Genomic DNA, 17433 nt, shown 5'->3' with positions numbered 1-17433 from the left:
CAGACCCACCCTATGGCGTGGAGCCCTCTAACCTGAAACAGGTGCAGAGGTCACAGCTTTCCCTTCTGTCCTGGCAGGCTAATAGGCCTATCAGATGTCCTGGCTTGCCTCACCCTTCTGCTGATGGGGAAGCAAGGGTGGGAGGAAAGCAAAGGCTTGGACCATTATGGCCCCTCCCAAAGTGACAAACAGGGACCCACAGGTGTCTGTGCACTTGTGAGTGTCTGGCCCAAATAAGGGTGAGCAAGCCCTGGGTCAGTTTGGCAAATGCCATCTGATTGGTGAACCTCTGTGGCCAAAGAGCCTTTGCACTTGGGCAAGTCACAGAAATGGAACTAAGCTGCAAGCAGTTGTGCTGCCTCTGCCTCCCTGCCTCTGTCTTGCTGCTTCTGCCTCCCTGCCTCTGCCTCCCTGCCTCTGCCTCATGGAGCTGCCTCTGCCTCACGGAGCTGCCTCTGCCTCACTGCTCTTGCCCAATGTGTTCTGCTCTGCCTCGTGCTTCAGACCAGCTTGGCCCTGATGTTTTGGGCATGAACTACCTGGAAGCTGAAGTGCCTCAAGTTTCCCAGGAGAAGGCATTTAACTGCTGATGCTCTACATCAGTGCTCACACAGCTCATGACTCAGCCAGGCTCCTGCACTCTGTTCTCCAGCCCTTTGCCCATATCACCCAGGAGAAGGCATTTCAGTGCCTCACTCCATGGCAAGCAGTGCCACTGCCACGGTGCTCTCTGCACAGCTGCAAGAGATGCTGCCTGCACCTCTGCAAACCTCTGTGCCAGGAGGAACCAGGACCAGGTCACAGATCCTCTGCCTCTTTCCCAGCACCCTGGCAAGGTCTGGAAGCCTCTCAAAGGCTGAGCAGTTCCAACACTGCCACAAAGGAGACAGGGACTAGCTTGAAAGTTCTCCTCCACAGCAGTGAGAGGCACAGACTTGCCCCAGGGCTCCAGGCTGCCTGTTTGTAAGTGAGGCAAAGCCTTTTTGTGGCTGAACTTTCCCAATGTTCTGATTCTCCTAAATGAATGAATTGCCCAGGAGCAGCCTTGGGAAGAGTTTCCCCACTGAATTGGAACCCAAATGTAACTCATGTGTGGAGAGCTGTGGGCAGGGCTCTCCAGAGATAAAACTAACTGCATCTTTGAGAATCTCTGCCTTGTTAATTGGCACAACTAAATCACCTTCCACAATCTCCTTTCCAAATCTGCTCATTTTCTCTGGCAAGCAGGAAATAAGCAGAGCCTGGGACAGAGGCTTCTGCCCAGAAGTGATAAGCTACACTTCTCTTTCTTCCACAGGTGCTCCAAGAGCCCAGGACATAGCAGCACAGAGCTCTGGGCAGATGAGCACTGCACTGGAACCACAGAGGGCAGCCTGGCAAGCTCAGTGTTTCACTGCATCCTGAGCCTCAGCAGAGAGAAGCTGCTGCAGATGGCAGAGGGCTGCACAAGTGCTGCTCATTTCACTGCAGAGATGAGGCTGCCACCAGGCAGACAGAGGCAATCAGTGGCAGAGACATGGCAAAAAGAGCAGAAAAGCAGCAGTGTCAGCCAGGGTGCCAGAGTGGGCACACTGCAGTGTTTGCAGTGGCATGGACTGGTGGAAGATTTCCTTGCACTAAGCAGCCAAGGAGTGCAGAGCCAAGAACTGCTGCTATGGGAACGCCTTACCCAAAGTGAGAGGTGCTGAGGAGCCTGAGAAACCAGCAGCCAGAGACAAGTGGAACAGCTGGAGGAGAGGTGGCAGGAGGCTGGTGCCACAGACCCCATCAGCAGGTTCCTGTGAACTCTGGCAGGCCCTTCCCCCACTCAGCCTTTTCATATTGCAAGGATTACTTCAATCCATAGGCTTCACCTTCCAACAGCAAACCTGCCCGGAGGGGCAGCGCCACCGTCCCTCTGCTGTCAGGCCATCTGAATCACCCAAGGATGCTGCAGGGACTGCAGCACTGCCTGAGGAGGAGAGGCTGAGAGCCCTGGGGCTGGGCAGGCTGCAGAGGAGAAGGCTGAGAGGGGATCTGAGCAATGTCTGTCAAGAGCTGAGGGCTGGGGGGCAGGAAGGGAGGCACAGGGACAGCCTCTGCTCACTTGTGCCCTGCCACAGGACAAGGGCCAAGGGATGGACACTGCAGCACAGCAAGTTCCAGCTCAACAGCAGCAACATGACTGAAGATGATGGGGCAGCGCTGCTTCCACATCCATCCCACTCAGGGAAGCTGTGTCTGAGACCCTTTTACCTTTGGCAGGTCTTTGCCCTCACCTTGGATTCTTGCCGTGTGGATCCATGACTGGATATTGCTTGGAGTGCCAGAAGGCAGCCAAGGCACAGAGAAATCCAGCAAGGGATCATCTCCAATCTCCTCTCTCACCCCCACGAGTAAAAGCTGCTTCCCTTAGATCCTCTGCTCAGTCTGATTTCTGGTGGGCTGAAGCTGTGTTTATGGCTTAGCCTTTTCCACTTTCGGACTCTCCCAGATTTGCCCACGAGCATCCTTGGAAGCCTTTCCTGACTGAATTAGAGCCTGCAAACAAACCTAACCTAGTTCTGTATCTAGGCTGGGGGCAGGGCTTGCAGGAAATACAAACATTTCTATTTGTGTAACTCCTGCCTTGGCCAATTACTACCCCAAACCTCTACAACAGAAGAGTAGTCGAGGCTGGAGATTGAGAGCTCTTTACTGTGAGGCTGCTGGAACACTGGGACAGGTTGCTCAGGGAGGTGCTTGTGGCCACATCCCTGGACATCTTCAAGGTGAGGCTGGACAGGGCTGTGGGCAACCTGATCTAGCTGAGGCTGTCCCTGCTGAGTGCAGAGGGTTGGACTGGCTGAGCTTTGGAGGTGCCTTCCAGGCCAGACCACTCCGTGGCTCTGTGACTAATCAGTGCTAGAATTTTCCTTCCTAGAGAATGTCTGAGCAGTCAGTGCTGTGCTGCAGATCCTTGGCTTTGCAGGTGCCTTCCAACCCAGAGAATTCTGTGATTCCAAGAGCAGAATGCTATCAGGCTGGGGAACTGTCCTCACAGGACAGCTGATGCTGAGAGTGCCTGAGCACCTTCAGGCTGGCCTGGATTCCACCTGCCATAGCATCAGGATGCAGCCTAGCAACACAGGCAGACACTTTGAGTGCAGCACTAACAAAGCCCTGCTGTAACATCAAGTTACCAACACAAGTATCACCCACCTTGAATCACTCTAAACGTGGCTGATCCTGCTTTAAGTCAATATGGAAGATCCTAATGCCAATCCATCAGCCAGGCCACCACAATCACATTAAGAAGTGCTGAGGAGGGGTTTGCACTGAGGCAGTAAATCCACCCTTAAACAGATTCCAGTTAGACTGCTGCCACTGTGCAAATCCTGGAGCAGGCAGCTGAGTGACTGAGTGAAGGACTGAAGAGTATTTTCTTTCCAGAACTAGGAAACAAAGCTGAAATGAGTCCTGGACTGACAGAATCTCACCACAGTATGCACAGGATGGGCCAGCAAGCACCCTGGAGCAGCTCGAGTGCAGCTCATGTCCTCTCCTCCTGACAGCACAGAACACAGAATGTTGGTGGCTGGAAGGGACCCTGAAAGCTCATCCATTCCAACCTGCCTGCCAGAGCAGGATCACTTAGAGCAGAGCACACAGGCTCACAGGCTCACAGGATGCTAGGGCTTGGAAGGGACCCAAGGAGATCATCCAGTCCAACCCCCTGCCAGAGCAGGACAATGCAATCTAACACAGAGCACACAGGAACACATCCAGACAGGCCTTGAGAGGCTCCATAGAAGGAGACTCCACAACCTCTCTGGGCAGCCTGTGCCAGGGCTCTGGGACCCTTACAGGAAAGAAGTTCCCCCTTGTGTTGAGGCAGAACCTCTTTTGCTGCAGCTTGCACCCATTGCTCCTTGTCCTGTCCCAGGCAGCAGTGAGCAGAGCCTGTCCCCCCCTCCTGGCAGCCCTCAGATACTTATGAACATTTATCCAATCCTCTCTCAGTCTTCTCTTCTCCAGACTGAGCAGCCCCAGGGCCCTCAGCCTCTCCTCATCAGCCATTCAGTTATGTCATCATAAAATGCAATCAGATCAGTCAAACATCACTTCCCCTTGGTAAATCCATGCTGACCACTCATGATAGCCTTCTTCTCTTCCAAGTGCCTTGAGATGCCCTCCAGCAGGAGCTGCTCCATCATTTCTCCAGGGATGGAGGTGAGTCTGCCTGGTCTGTAGCTCCCTGGAACCTCTTTCTAGCCCTTTTTGAAGCCTGGAGTGCCACTGGCTCTGCTCCAGCCCTCCGGCTCCTCTCCTGTCTGCCACGAGTTGGCAAAGATGATGGAGAGTGGCAGAGCAACAACCTCAGGCAGTTCTCTCAGCACCCTTGGGTGCATCTCATCAGGGCCCAAGGACTTATGAATGTTCAATGTGTGTAACTGATCCTAACCCAGTCTGCACTGAGCAGTGGGGAGCACTCCCTCCTCCAGGCTTCCTCTCCTTCACCCAGGGTCTGGAGTCCATAGGGGAGTTCAGCCTTAGGTGTAAAGACTGAAGCAAAGAAGGCATTCAGCAGCTCTGCCTTCTCTGCACCCTCAGCTCTCAGGCTGCCTCCTGGCTCAGCACTGCCCCACACCTTCCCCCTGCTTCCTTTTCCTACTGATGGATTTGAGAAGCCTTTCTTGGTCTCTTTTACTTCCTTTGCCAGCTTCAGTTCCAAGAGGGCTTTGGCCTTCCTTGTTACCTTCCTACAAGCCCTGACAACTTCTCTGTAGCTCTCCCAAGTGACCAATCCCTTCTTCCATGAACTGTAAGATTCCTTCTTCCCTGAGAGTCCCTTCAGGAGCTCCTTATTCAACCATGCAGGTCTCCTAGCACAGCTACCTGATTTTTAACTCAGGGGAATACAGATTCAGGCAGGTCTTGGATAACTCCAGAGAAGGAGACTCCAGTCCCCCTGCCCCCACAGGGGAACTGGGGTACTCCAGCCCAAAGACAAGGGACAAGATGGGAGGAGAAGAGGGGCACAAAAGATGTAAACTCAGAGGAAAACAACTTCAGTCATGACCATGATGAGCCATTAGCTCTACTCTTACCCACAGGAAATCAGTTTTAAGTGAATTGTGTTCTCCCCAGCTAATAGTTCTTGGCTCCACTGACAGCCTCCATCCTGCCTTGGTGCAGAAGCAAACTATCCTGCAAGTCCTGTGAAAACAGATCCAAGGGGAAGAGAAAGACCCTGCAAGTGACTCCTTCATCATCCCAAGTGAAAGCAAAGTGGCCCTTGTGTGCCACTGAAAACACTGCCTAGGAGGCAGCCTTCCTACTGCAAATACTTCATCAAGCACAAGACACAAACCAAGAGGAAAGGCAGCAGCACCAATTCCACTGCTCAGAACACTGCTTGCTTCATGGAGTCACAGGCAAGGCTAACAGCAGTGAAGGAGGCTCCTCTCCTGCTCTACTCTGCCCTGCTGAGGCCCCACCTGGAATACTGCATCCAGTTCTGGGCTCCCCATTCCAAGAGGGACAGAGATCTGCTGGAGAGAGTCCAAGGGAGGGCCACAAGGATGCTGCAGGGACTGCAGCACTGCCTGAGGAGGAGAGACTGAGAGTCCTGGGGCTGGGCAGGCTGCAGAGGAGAAGGCTGAGAGGGGATCTGAGCAATGTCTGTCAAGAGCTGAGGGCTGGGGGGCAGGAAGGAAGGGACAGGGACAGCCTCTGCTCACTTGTGCCCTGCCACAGGACAAGGGGCAAGGGATGCAAACTGCAGCACAGCAAGTTCCAGCTCAACAGCAGCAACAACTTCTTGGCTGTGAGGGTGCCAGAGCCCTGGCACAGGCTGCCCAGAGAGGTTGTGGAGTCTCTTCTGGAGCCTTTGCAGCCCTGTCTGGATGTGTTCCTGTGTGACCTGTGCTGGATTCTCTGCTCCTGCTGTGGCAGGGGGGTTGGGCTGGAAGCTCTCCAAAGGTCCCCTAACATCCTGGGATCCTCTGAAACACATGAAAGACATTGAGACCCCCACCTAGAACAGCCATAAATTAAACCTCCTCCTTACCTCCAGCACACATGCTAAGAGAGGACCATCTAACAAATGGGGTGCAAAGACAACTGACCCCCTGAGGACAGGGTCCTGTGCTGGCTGCTGCTGCTCCCTGCCCAAGAGCCCTGGGGCAGACCTGCTGCTGTGTGTGGCTCCCGAAAGCCCATGGCATGCTCGGTCACCATGTCACGTGTGTAAGTGAGGCTAAGTGCCAGGCAGCATGGCATTCTGGTGCCCACACACTGTCACCCAACACACCTCACTGCCACTGCACACTCGGCCTTCTGTTGTCTTTTTGCATCATAGAATCACAGAATCAAGCAGGTTGGAAGAGAGCTCCAAGCTCAGCCAGTCCAACCTAGCACCCAGCCCTGCCCAACCAACCACACCATGGCACTAAGTGCCCCAGCCAGGCTTGGCTTCAACACCTCCAGCCACAGCCACTCCACCACCTCCCTGGGCAGCCCATTCCAATGCCAATCACTCTCTCTGACAACAACTTCCTCCTCACAGACAGCCTAGACCTGCCCTGGCACAGCTTCAGACTCTGTCCCCTTCTTCTGTCGGTGGGTGCCTGGCAGCAGAGCCCAACCCCACCTGGCTAAGAAATGAGTTCTTTCCTCCTGGTGTTCCCAGACATCTTACACTACCCCTGCAGCCAGAGGATTTCTAAGCCCTATGAATCCAGAATCCCCTCCTTCCAGTGGAAGTACCCCTTACAGTGACTTCAAGGCAATGACGTTGTTTGAAATCATAGGACAAGGAGCAATGGGTGGAAGCTGCAGCAAAAGAGGTTCTGCCTCAACACAAGGGGGAACTTCTTTGTTGTGAGGGTGCCAGAGCCCTGGCACAGGCTGCCCAGAGAGGTTGTGGAGTCTCCTTCTGTGGAGCCTTTCAAGGCCTGTCTGGATGTGCTCCTCTGTGATCTGTGCTAGATTGTGTGGTCCTGCTCTAGCAGGGGGGTAGGAATCAATGATCTCCTCAGATCCTTTCCAACCTCTAACATCCTGTGAGCCTGTGGCTTCCATCTTTGCCAGATCTCATTTTCCTCTTTGCAGCAGGAAGGAACTATTTGCAACGTGAATCTGAAGAACCCAGACGAAAGGAGGAGGGGAAAGTGACTGATAAAGCAGAAGTGTAAGAAACATATATCTATTGTTTAGGGGAGAAAAAACCCAAATCCCTGCCTCCTCAGGAGCTCTGATTCATTTACAGAGATGCCATCCTTTGCTTTGCTTTTAGGACACCACAGAGGACTGATAAGATGCTGTGCACAGGAGATAAGAGGCATTTCCATAGGAGACAAAACCCATTCATCCGAGGGCACGCGCTGCCAGCAAGCTGGAGGCATCACCCTCTGAAAACCAGGCAGTTCTCCTCCTCTGCTAACAACGCCCTGCTTGTGAGAGCTCCTTCCTTTCCCCTTCCCGATCCTTCCTTCCCCCTTCCTCAGTGCTGCAGCAAAGCCTTGGATCCTGACAGGGAGCCCAGCGAGCGGCGTTAAGTCCTTGAGACGGAGTTTGCAAACCATTAATGAAATCAGAATGAGACTGCAGTTTGGCTTGCTGCCCTTGGGTAATGGAAGTGAAAGGGGGAGTGGAGGGAAGAGAAGGGACTTGCTCACCAACGGTTTTTTTTCCAAGGGTTAAAGCATTTTCTACACTTGAGGCTTTTCTGTTCGAGCCAAAGCGACCACTGATACCAGGAGGAAGCAGCAGTAAAAGCTACTAAGCAAAAATAACAAGTGAAATGTTCCTCTGAGGAACTCCATTGAGCCAGGAAAGCCTGCTAAGCAAGGAAAAAAAAAACCACAAAATGCAAGGGCAAAACGAGCCCAGAAAGATGTGAGGAATAGAACAGAGGAGGGAACATCCTGGCAGAATGAGCAATGCTCTCCCCTGAGACACAGCACCTCTCAGTCAGTCCCTGCACACCACGTTCCAGAGGGGTCCACAGCCTTGTTCTGCCCTGGGGTTCCTGCCTGTCTGGGGACCCAGGCTGGTCCTGCCAGCAGGCCAGAGGTATCCTCATCATGCTCCTGTGTTTTCCTGAAGAATTCCTCACCTCTCTTTTCTGGCCTTCAAAAGCCTCCCTTGAAATTCCAGACTAAAGCCATGGACAGATTTTGACTGCTGCCCTGCAAACGCATACATTGCCTTCAGGTCTGAGACAGATCATTCACCTGGAGGACCTCTGGGGAGAGCAACACATGATAAAGCCTGGGTTGGAAGGTACTGAGCCACAGCAGGCATCTGAGAAGTGTGCTGGGGCAGGTCTAGGCTGGCTGTGAGGAGGAAGTTGTTGTCAGAGAGAGTGATTGGCATTGGAATGGGCTGCCCAGAGAGGTGGTGGAGTGGCTGTGGCTGGAGGTGTTGAAGCCAAGCCCGGCTGGGGCACTTAGTGCCATGGCCTGGTTGGTTGGGCAGGGCTGGGCTGGGTGCTAGGTTGGACTGGCTGAGCTTGGAGCTCTCTTCCAACCTGCTTGAGTCTATGATTCTCCATCAAGGTGAAGGAAGAAGATTTTCAATCCTCCCTAGGTTTTTTTTACAGGGCACAGCCCCCACTGCAGATCAATGAGCTCTGCATTCCTTAACCACCTGACATCAGAAAGGGCAACACAAAGAAAGTTGGATGAGGCCCCGAGCAACCTGGGGCTAGTGGAAGGTGTCCTTGCCCACATCAGGGGGGTTGGAATCAGATGATCTTCAAGGGCCCTTCCATCCCAGACCATTCTATGAACCTCCAAAAGTCACTCATTGCTTTTCATTCTGCAGGGATTTATCTCACCGTTTCCTTTACAGCACTCAAGCATCGAGGGGGCACAGCGCCCAAGCATCGAGGGGGCACAGCACCCAAGCATCGAGGGGGCACAGCACCCAAGCATCGAGGGGGCACAGAGCCCAAGCATCGAAGGGTCACAGCACTCAAGCATCGAGGGGGCACAGCACCCAAGCATCAAGGGGTCACAGCACTCAAGCATCGAGGGGGCACAGCACCCAAGCATCAAGGGGTCACAGCACTCAAGCATCGAGGGGGCACAGCACCCAAGCATCAAGGGGTCACAGAGCCCAAGCATCGAGGGGTCACAGCACCCAAGCATCGAGGGGTCACAGCGCCCAAGCATCAAGGGGTCACAGAGCCCAAGCATCGAGGGGGCACAGCACAAAAGCATCGAGGGGGCACAGCATGAAAGCATCAAGGGGGCATAGCACGAAAGCATCGAGGGGGCACAGCACCCAAGTATCAAGGGGTCACAGCACCCAAGCATCGAAGAGTCACAGCACCCAAGCATCAAGGGGTCACAGCACCCAAGCATCGAAGAGTCACAGCACCCAAGCATCAAGGGGTCACAGCACCCAAGCATCGAAGAGTCACAGCACCCAAGAGGGGGAAGAGGATAATAATCTACCTCTCTTGGGAGCTAGCAATGACACTGTCAAAAAGAGAAAAAGACAAACCTGTCTACATCTGCTTCCTTTTGCCACACCGAACACGCCAGAAAGCCACCAGACAGACGCTGCTCCAGCACTGCCCCACCCTGCCAGCCTGCCGAGAGGCTGTGCACAGAACCCCGAGCCGAGACACACGGCTTGGGCAGCAGGGAAAGGGTTAAAAGAAGTTTCCCTCCTCCATGAAAGCGATACAGTACCAAATCACCACTATGCTTTCTGCTGTGTGCTCCGACAGATCCTACCTGCTCTGAGCAAGCCAGACAGTTTAACCCTCTCCTTGCTGGTGCTAGTATTAACAGTGAGTCCACCCCACACTCGACATGACAGGAGGCAGCTTTGCACTCTCATGATGCTAAGCCGAGACAATAGACAGCACTCAGGTTTGTGCTTCACCCTTCGGTAGCTGCAGCTGAGAGGACTAACTAAGACAGCTGCAGCATCACGCACAGCAGCAAAAATAACTTCACAGCACCTGCCAAAATAGCCTGAAAACCGATGCAAAGCTGCAAGGAAACGCAGCTTGAGGCAACAGAGGGTAACAACTATTGTCCAGAGGAGAAAACGCAGCGACCATGGAAGCCCGAACAACAGCCCACACCCTGCACTGCATTCACTCCCCCATCCTCCAAAGCACATTCAAACACAGAGCTGTCCTACCTTGGCGATCTCTGCACAAGCAGGCTCCTCTCAGCGGCTCACGTCCGAGGCTGTGCACTGCAGAACCTGTTCCTACAAACACAGAAGCGGGGGGGAAAACACCCTGAAAATGTTTGCTTGGGTTTTTTTTTCCCCCCCTTCGAGAAACAGCTTTCAGCTATGAGAAAAGGCTTCCCCTCCCTTCCCTTTCTAGCCTACAAAGACAGAGATGCACAGACACAGGCACACGAGGTGTGCATGCACCAAATCCGTCCGTACGCAAGCCCGCACAAGTTTATCGCCTATACATCCCCACCCGTCCAGCGAGCACCGCTATGGAATTTCACCTACAGCAGGGCTACATCCCAAAAGCTACGGCGCAGGAGCTGCCGCCTCAGCCCCCAGCGAGCAAACAGCGCTGACATCTGAATAAGAAAATCATTACCAGCTCATACGCTGCCATACCACAAAAGCCTATCCTTAAATAACTGCTGCACAATCACTCTCCCGGAGCGCTGCTCTCCATCGGCTCGCTGCCGAGCTCCAGGCAGACGCAGCCTGCGAGCCGCCGGCTCCGCTGCCGACCATGTGTACGTCAGGAAACGGAAAACTGCGAATTAGAAGAAGTCCCCGCAGTGGTGGAAAGGAAAAGAGGGTGAGTGGGAGAGGAAGAGGGAGTTCACTGGCCACAGAAATTTCCAGAAGGATGACAAACCAGCCGGCTCCGCCATCATCCACTTACAATGGGATGCTGCACCTCGCGGCGGCTGAGGCGGTTTGGCAAGGGCTGGCTGGTACCGAGCGCCTGACAGGCATTTTAATCGCGTCCCACCAGGCGCGGCCCCAGCAGCTGGCCCTTCCGTTACCCCCCTCCGCAGCAGCAACCGGGCTCTTTTGTGCGGCTGCCAGGCGCGCACCGGCGGGCTCCGCGCAGGGGCAAGGACCGCGCACGGACGGGCACCGCGCACCGGCGGGCTCCGCGCACGGGCGAGCACTGTGCACCGGTGGGCTCTGCTCACGGGCAAGCACCGAGCACAGGCGGGCACCGCACACGGACAAGGACCGCGCACAGGCGGGCACCGCGCACGGGCAGGCTCCGCGCACAGGCGGGCACCGAGCGCAGGCGGGGGCCAGGCTCAGGCGGGGGCCAGGCTCAGGCGGGCACCGCGCACGGGCAGGCTCCGCGCACAGGCAGGCACCGAGCGCAGGCACCGAGCGCAGGCGGGCACCGCGCACGGGCAGGCTCCGCGCACAGGCAGGCACCGAGCGCAGGCACCGAGCGCAGGCGGGCACCGCGCACGGGCAGGCTCCGCGCACAGGCGGGCACCGAGCGCAGGCACCGAGAGCAGGCACCGAGCGCAGGCACCGAGCGCAGGCACCGAGAGCAGGCACCGAGCGCAGGCACCGAGCGCAGGCACCGAGCGCAGGCGGGCACCGCGCACGGGCAGCGGCCGAGAGCAGAGCTGCAGCACGGATTGGAGCCCCCGCTTTATTCTGGGTCTAGCGCTCCCGCACAGGTGTCTGCGCCCTTCCCCGAGCCTTGCGTTTGCTTATTCCTCCACCAGCGGGAAATGAGAGCAGGGGAAAGGCAGGAGCGCTGCGGGGCTGGAGCAGGGACAGGAGCAGCGCAGGCTCGCTGCATGGCTCAGCTCATGGATGGTTGCTGCGAGGGGTCCAGTTTTACTGCCTCTATTCTGCCTTGCTCCCACCTCCCTACTGCAAGACTTTCTCCAGAGCAATTCCAAATGAAAAAGGACACAGGACTTGTGAACTGGGGAACCACAGTGCTTGGGGAGGAGACACAGCACCGTTAGGGAAGGGCAGCAGAGGAGGGCAGAGGAACGTGGATTATCTTTTTCAGAGAGAGAAAGAGAATGAGGAAAAGTGGAAAGATTAATGAGGCTGTTTTCAAGCACTCTAAGTTTGTCATGAAATGGCATAAGCAGCAGCCAAGCAGTCAAGAGGAACCATTTGAGCCCTCTCAATGGCTGAAGAAAAGCTGCAGTCAGGACCCACAAGCCAACTAGATCCACTTCCCAGCAGCAAGCTGCTGCTTCTCAGTCCCCATGACAGCAGAGCCCTTCAGAGGCAAGGGCATCGACAGCAGCTTGAAATGTCTCCCTAAGAGGCAGCTGGGGACAGGTCCAACAAATCCCATTTACCTTTGAGAGGGGCACATGGGCTTGCAGGAAGAAGCAACAAGTCTCCCATGGATTCCCAGGGCTTCTCTCCCAAATTGTCAGTGGTTAAGGGCTGCAAATGGAGTTGAATCCTTCCTGACTTCCCCCACGACCATGACAAGATAACTTTTCACACATCCACCAAACCTTGCATCAACCAGAAGATCCACACTCGTTGCTATAAGCAGAGCCAAGTGCCTGAGGAGCATCTGTGCTGACCTGACAGGCTTTCCCCACTCTCTAAGCCACCACAGCAGCGAGGAGGGCAAGTAAAAGCAGGGAGGTAGCCCCCAGAAACTGCTTGTATGGGACGAGGATGATGATGGAGCAGGTACCGCATGGCAGCAAAAAAGCCTTCAAAAGGACTCATTAAAACATGAGCAAGAGCATCTTGAGCACAATTCTTGGACCTTTCCTCTGAGAAAGCCTCCTATGACTCATCAGCAGGGGTGCATGCTGCTGCCAAACCTCCCTCTGCAGAGCTCACCCTCTGCAGAAACCAAGGAAACTCTAACGGTGCCCTCCTCTTCCTCAGCTCCACCTTTCAACAGTTGCTGCTCATTCACAGCATTGCTGCCACCCCTCCCTCACTTCCATAGCTCCTCTCCACTCCTCTCCAGAAGTGACCAGGAGCTCTGAGAGGTCCCAAAAAAACACCATCACAGAGCTGGGATGGTGGAGGAGAAGCAAGAAGTCCTGCAAACTGGTCTGTAATTCATGGAATCATAGAACCATAGAATCAGGCAGGCTGGAAGAGAGCTCCAAGCTCAGCCAGCCCAACCTAGCACCCAGCCCTGCCCAACCAACCAGACCATGGCACTAAGTGCCCCAGCCAGGCTTGGCTGCAACACCTCCAGGCACGGCCACTCCACCACCTCCCTGGGCAGCCCATTCCAGTGCCAATCACTCTCTCTGACAACAACTTCCTCCTCACAGCCAGCCTAGACCTGCCCTGGCACAGCTTCAGACTCTGTCCCCTTCTTCTGTTGCTGGCTGCCTGGCAGCAGAGCCCAACCCCACCTGGCTACAGCCTCCCTGCAGGCAGCTGCAGGCAGCAATGAGCTCTGCCCTGAGCCTCCTCTGCTGCAGGCTACACAATGGACCTCCCGTGGTTCCCGAGGGAATGATGCCTATCACCAGGCTGCGTCCTACCCTCTGGGGGATCCATGGCTCAGTCTTCAAGCAGTCATCCACAAGGCCTCCCCTCTGCCCATACAAGCATTTCCAGGGTTACAATCTGTCAAACCTGCACACAGCAATGGTTTCACCATAAATTACTGCAAAGAAGAGCCAACATCCAGAATCACTGAGGCTAGAACAGACCTCTGAGGCCATCACCTCCAGCCTGTGACCCAACACCCCCACAGTGACCAGACCATGGCACTGAGTGCCACAGCCAGGCTTGCCTTAAACACCTCCCAGGACAGTGACTCCACCAGCTCCCTGGGCAGCCCATTCCACTCTCTAATTCCCCATTCCAGCAGGAAGTGCTTCCCAACATCCAACCTAACCCTCCCCTGGCACAGCTTCAGGCCATGCCCTCTCCTCTTGGCACAAGTTGCCTGGGAGCAGAGCCTGACCCCCACCTTACTACAACTTTCCTTCAGGTAGCTGTAGAGAGTCCTAAGGTCCCTCTTGAGCCTCCTCTTCTCCATGCTGATCCAGCCCAGCTCCCTCAGCCTCTCCTCAGCAGCCTTCCCTTCCAGTCCCTTCACCAGGGATGTTACCATCCCCCCTTCTCCCTCACTGCTTTTCTTGCTGAGCATGATGCCATAGGGTAGGGGATATCACTTTGAGCCATTGGGCTAAATCAGCTGCTCCAGCTGTGCTCCCTCCAAACTTTTAGTGAACCTCCAGGCTGCTGACTGCTGGGGTGCTGTGAGCAGCAGGCAAGGCCTTGATTTTGCAAGCCTTGCTCAGCAGTGACCAAGACATCCCTGTGCTATCACCAGTGTTACCAGCACCAATCCAACAGACAGCCCCGCGGGAGCTGGAGTAGCCAAATTAACCTCATCCCAGACCAAACCACCACAGGGCCATAGTGACAGCATCCTCTTGATTTTTGGGCTTGCCCAAGGTCACACACAACCTCTGTTGCTAAGCCAAGCTGGGAGACCTCCCCCAAGAACCTCAGCCTAGTATCACAGAACCATAGAATCAAGCAGGTCGGAAGAGAGCTCCAAGCTCATCCAGCCCAAACTAGCACCCAGCCCTAACCAATCAACCAGACCATGGCACTAAGTGCTTCATCCAGGTTTTTCTTGATCTCTCCAGCCTAAGACCTCTCCACCCAAACCACAGCCAACATCTTACAGCCAGCCTGGAGGAAAGGCCTCGTGGGTTGGCAGCTTCTTTTTTAGCAAAGACCGAGGGAACGCTTTATGCAGCACCTAAAATAGCATCCAGTACCATCAGTGATGTAGATGAAGAGGAATACATCTACTGAACACAAAACTGCACCACTCTGGTAAAAATAGCCCTGCAACAGGGAATTTTCTGCTCATCCTCTATTGTCTTGCCACTGGCTAACAGCGCCGGGGGGGGGTGGCTGTCTGCTGGAGAGGCTGAGAGCAGAGGGACGGCTCTCCAGGCTGTGTCAATATTGCCCCTTCCTCTGCAGCTGTAGCGAGCATCAGACCATCCCCTTTTACCAACCATCTGAGGGACAGCCTTGCTTTCCTTTCACCTTCCTTGAGGGGGGAAACACAAGACTAGAAGGCCACTAACTAACCCTGGGAAAACAGATGCAGCACAGCGCAGCGCTCTCTCACCAGGGCTAGGCGGTGAGGAAGGCTGAGGCTGGAGTCACCATCTCTGTCTCCATGGTTACAGATAACACAGCATGTGGGAGGGGTGGGGAGGAGTTAGGGAAAGCTGCAGGCCGAGTTAGCAGCTCCTGTGGGTAACAAGGTGCAAAGGATGTCAAGAATTGGTATGACCAGGTTACCTGCCTGGTGGACGTGGGGCAGGCTGTGGAACAGCTGGAAAGGACGTCCAGAGATCAGCGAGTCCAACCCCCTGTGCCAAGGCAGGATCACCCTGGGCATTTGCTGGTGGACGTGGGGCAGGCTGCAGATGGAGTCTGCCTGGGCTGCAGCAAGGCCTTTGACACCATCTGCCACAAGCAGCTCCTGGCACAGCTGCAGCTGATGGCTGGAACAGATTCACTCTAAATGGGTCAAGAACTGTCTGGAGAGCTGGGCCCAGAGAGTGGTGGTGAATGGTGCCACATCCAGCTGGCAGCTGGCACTGGTGGTGTGCCCCAGGGACCAGTGCTGGGCACAGTCCTGTTCAATATCTTTATTGATGATCTGGAGCAGGGGATTGAGTCCAGCATCAGTGAGTTTGCAGATGACAGCAAGCTAGGAGCAGCTGTGGAGCTGTTGGAGGGTAGGAGAGCCCTGCAGAGGGACCTGGCCAGGCTGCATGGGTGGGCAGAGGCCAATGGGATGAGATTGAACAAGGCCAAGGGCAGGGTTCTGCACTTTGGCCACAACAACCCCAAGCAGCACTAGAGGCTGGGGCCAGAGTGGCTGAGAGCAGCCAGGCAGAGAGGGAGCTGGGGGTGCTGGGAGAGAGGAGCTGCAGAGGAGGCAGCAGTGCCCAGGTGGGCAGCAGAGCCAATGGCATCCTGGGCTGGCTGAGGAGCAGTGTGGGCAGCAGGACAAGGGAGGTTCTTGTGCCCCTGTGCTCAGCACTGCTCAGGCCACCCCTGCAGTGCTGTGTCCAGTTCTGGCTTCCTCCACTGCAGAGAGCTGTTGAGGTGCTGGAAGGTGTTGAGAGAAGGGCAGCAAGGCTGGGGAGGGGCCTGGAGCACAGCCCTGTGAGGAGAGGCTGAGGGAGCTGGGGGTGTGCAGCCTGCAGAAGAGGAGGCTCAGGGCAGAGCTCATTGCTGCCTGCAGCTGCCTGCAGGGAGGCTGTAGCCAGGTGGGGTTGGGCTCTGCTGCCAGGCACCCAGCAACAGAACAAGAGGACAGAGTCTGAAGCTGTGCCAGGGCAGGTCTAGGCTGGATATTGTTAGGAAGTTGTTGGCAGAGAGAGTGATTGGCATTGGAATGGGCTGCCCAGGGAGGTGGTGGAGTTGCTGTCCCTGGAGGTGTTGAAGCCAAGCCTGGCTGGGGCACTTAGTGCCATGGTCTGGTTGGTTGGGCAGGGCTGGGTGCTAGGTCGGGCTGGCTGAGCTTGGAGCTCTCTTCCAACCTGCCTGACTCTGTGATTCCAAGGCAGGTCAGGAAGTTTCAGGATGCAGGATGTCCCCGGTTTTGTTTTTAGGCAGTGTGGGACAAACAATCCTACCCACGCCATGCAGCCAGCCCCACCAGCACCAGCTCAGCTGTGCTCCTTCCTTTAAATAGCAGTGCCCCCAGCTTTGTACCCACAGCCAAGTCCAACATCTTTATGGCACCTGCCTGGCCTTTCTCCCAAGCTAGCAATAAACCAGGTCTGCAATGGAGCTATTGCCCTTCTCCAGCATCCCTGCAAGGCTTCCTTTCACACTGAGTACCACAGGCAGCTCTCCTGCACCCATTCCTGACCCACCAGCTGGCACAACACAGCCTTCTGTGCAACATGCTTACAGAAATCAGCATTCACAACCCAAACTCTGTCCTCTCTTTCCTCTCTAAGCTGTTTCCTCTCTCTGTTTCAAACCTGTCAGACATCCTTTCAGGCAGCATCTCTCTTTCATGAATCCCAGCTGATTCTCAGCAATTCAATGTCAAACAGGAGGAATACCTAGGAAGGGGTCTCCTGTTTCCATTTTGCCCCTGCATGCCACTGAAATCAAGCTGGAAGGTGTGGGATGTTCACATCGCCCCCCTCAGGCATGCTTTCCAGAGCAAATGACTCTGCACAGAGCCCTTTGAAGCTCCCAGAGAAGTTTCTCAGGAAATCCTTGCTTTCTAGTTCAGAGACAGAATAAAAGAAGAGGAAAGCAAAATTCATGAGAGATGCTTGGTAGCTCCCAATCTTTGCATGTGGCACAGCTGCTAGTAGCTGCAAGGCAAGCTTCTGTCTAACAGCTCCACGAGGAATCATCACCTCTGCCTTGGCTGCTGCAGGTGGAGAGGAACAGCTCAGTTTCATCTCTTGCTGAGGTTACAGTGTCAGGGACAGCTGGGCAAAACAGCCTGAGTTCAAAACCCATCAC

At 55.1% G+C, this 17433-nt stretch overlaps 1 protein-coding gene across 36 annotated transcripts in view; it reads right to left on the bottom strand.

The window, feature by feature from the left end:
- MAP2 (microtubule associated protein 2) overlaps positions 1-17433 on the bottom strand; it is a 346649-nt gene that overhangs the window by 181638 nt on the left and 147578 nt on the right. For 32 of the 36 annotated variants that reach the window (XM_064163865.1, XM_064163881.1, XM_064163872.1 and 29 more), the window contains one exon: positions 10126-10197. The gene's annotated coding sequence lies outside the window, so the exon portion shown is untranslated. Of the gene's footprint in view, positions 1-9474; positions 9559-10125; positions 10198-10455; positions 10475-10549; positions 10828-17433 lie in introns of those variants that run through there. The other 4 variants (XM_064163866.1, XM_064163868.1, XM_064163870.1 and 1 more) reach the window with 4 other exon arrangements.

Source organism: Pogoniulus pusillus, chromosome 24 (assembly GCF_015220805.1).
Source record: "Pogoniulus pusillus isolate bPogPus1 chromosome 24, bPogPus1.pri, whole genome shotgun sequence".
In the NCBI taxonomy this organism is placed as follows: Eukaryota; Metazoa; Chordata; class Aves; order Piciformes; family Lybiidae; genus Pogoniulus; species Pogoniulus pusillus.
The sequence above is the reverse complement of the archived record's forward strand: the minus strand, read 5'-3'. Positions and strand labels throughout refer to the sequence as shown.